Source organism: Staurois parvus, unplaced genomic scaffold (genome assembly GCF_062004578.1).
Source record: "Staurois parvus isolate SC_StPar_1 unplaced genomic scaffold, SC_StPar_1.0 ptg000634l, whole genome shotgun sequence".
NCBI lineage: Eukaryota > Metazoa > Chordata > Amphibia > Anura > Ranidae > Staurois > Staurois parvus.
Window position 1 is genome coordinate 2,582,102 of NW_028318430.1, and position 2,570 is coordinate 2,584,671.

Below are 2,570 nucleotides of genomic sequence, written 5' to 3' on the forward strand. Positions count from 1 at the left end.
TGGGCTTGCAGTGTCTGTGTGAACTGCTGCAGAATTGCCTTCTTCTGCAAAGAATCCGGACGTTTGGTAGGAGAGAAATGGTCTGAAGGAGCATGCAGGAATCTCCAAGAATAACCGTGAGTGACTGTTGCCTTTACCCAAGAATCCATACAAATGGCTGTCCGGATGTCCACGAAGCTTGCCAATCTGGCCCCCACCATTAGAGTCTGGACATGTGAACCGTCAAAAGGGCTTACTGAGCTCCTGCGTACCCTTCCAACCTCTATTTGAACTTGATTGATGGCTGGATCTGAGTTCTCTGGACCAAGCGGAATGGAATCTATTAGGTAAGAACCTTGACCTTCTCTGTTTTCTGTCCTGTGGGAGCAGATCGGACTTTCCACCCATTACCCTTGATATGGCCGTGTCCAATTTACTGCCAAACAATGACTTTCCATAGAAGGGTATCTTGCACCAATTTTGTTTCGAGGAAGTATCAGCAGCCCAGGGCTTCAGTCGTAGTGCTCTTTTAGCTGTGACAGAGTGAATCAATGCCCTGGCTGAGCATTTCAATAGAATCTAATGCTGCTTCCCCAATAAAGTCTGTCAATACTTTAAGTTTGTCTAGAGCTTGGATGATATCAGCCCTAGGAATGCTCTCCTTTAATGCTGATTCGATATTTTGCGTCCAGACTCTCAATGCATTGGCCACAGATGTAAGGGCTACTGCTGGGCAACAAGCTGTCCCAGCTGCCTTATAGGTTCTCTTTAGATCCAGAAAAAATATATAGAAAATTTGCGCCAAAGGAATAAATGAAAAATAAATGCGGCTGTTCAGAAATTGACTAAACATCAAAATATACTCATAGAAGTGATACAGCGCAAATAATACAAATAATAAAAATGTGAAAAATGATATATTAAAGTCCAACAAAAAAGTCCCAAATTAAAGTCCAATATCCCAAAAATTTGCGAAAAAAATATTTTATAGAACTGTAACTCAAACTTCATAAACTTTCCAGCATGCTCAAATCTTCAGTGAAAAAAAAAATTTTTTTTGATTCACACTCACCAAATACTGTGAATTCCCGAGCTAATATAGCTTTAAGAGACAAAAAGACAAGCCCGCAGGTGGGGTGTGGTATCCTCAGAAGTTGTAATACTCTTTAAGCGATTTCTCACTGACTCTCATAAAGTGGTTAGACACCAATTTTCATGGAATTACATGCCTCCCAAATCACAGATGATAATCCATCCTTAACTTCCTCGAAGCTCTCACTCATGGATGGACGGATGGATGGATAGGGGTACTTTGTGAGCAGCTTGTAACTCTCAAGCCTTCCCCAATAATTCCTCCTTAGTTTACCCTGAATTCATTCTCGTGGATGGATGAAAAATGCAAAAGTAAGGATATCAATATAGCTTAATACTGTTAAAAAATTTTTTTAATACTCAAGTGATGCTCCAAATGCACTCACATTTTAAAACTGAATATAAAGCCTTTTTTGTAAATAAATCAGGACTCCTCAAACTTGTTCCAATAGCCCTTCTGACAATTCCAGCTAAGCAGACACAATTGATCAGCTTTGGCAATGAAGAACTGGCAAAATTGTGGAATCAGATCTCTTTGCTCTTTTGTTCCGCGGCCATCTTTAGTGTTGGACTACATTTTTCTCTTTAGATCCAGGCCTATTTCTTGTCCATGACATCTTTAAATGAGGCTGAGTCTTCCGTAGGGAGTGTGACATTTTTCTGCCAGGTGAATTACTGCCGCATCGACCGTTGGCGGCGTTTCCAGTGATACTGCATCCACCTCTTGCAGTGGATACAACTTATTTAAATGATTCAAGGAGAATATCTTCTCAGTCTTTTGTCATTCTTGCTTTTTTACATCTTTAATCTTATCCATAAATGGAAGAAAGATTGATGTTTCTGAAGAAAGGGCAAATATGTCTTACACTTTTTTGTGGGCTCCTCTTCCTCCCATTCTATGGCTTGCTTCTTTGCCTGAATATATGGATCAACCAAAGAAAAGCTGAAACCAAGCTGTTCCGGATCCTCTTCCTAGTATGATGTGGGTGTTGCCCGCTAACTGGAGAATTCCTGCCAAGAGGATGAGCACCACCCGCCGAGGTGCCAGACTGCTCTTCTGGCAGACCCACCTGTCTAGTGCAACTAGGAGGATGTGGAGCTGAGAGGACTGCAGTGAGTTCAAAAATGGAATCTCGTACTACCTGTTTTAATAGGAAAGTCACCTGAGAAGTGTATTTTTCTCTGTTGACTGAGAACTCTTCCAAACAGTCTCTGCATACCAATTTATTAGGCATAGGCAATGCGCCACAAGTCCAGCAGAGAATTTTGCTCGGATGTTGGTGAGGAGGAAATATCACATATTTTCTTAGACTTTTTCCTTGAGTGGGAGCGGCATCTGGGGCTATGCTCCTGAGATGACTGTCTGTCCTCCCTGACTCTAGACTTCTCAGAGTGTGAGCAAGCGGGGCTGAAAAAGATCAAAGAGACCGACATTAGACAGCCCTCTTTTTTTTTTTAAAACCTGAAAACTTATCAACCGTTGGTCCCCTACCTTTGAA

The 2,570-nt window shown here is 41.6% G+C and overlaps 1 pseudogene; it reads right to left on the bottom strand.

The window, feature by feature from the left end:
• Nucleotides 1-222: 222 nt before the first annotated feature.
• Nucleotides 223-2,306, bottom strand: LOC149449222 (lamina-associated polypeptide 2, isoforms alpha/zeta-like; annotated as a pseudogene).
• Between the last annotated feature and the right edge of the window lie 264 nt (nucleotides 2,307-2,570).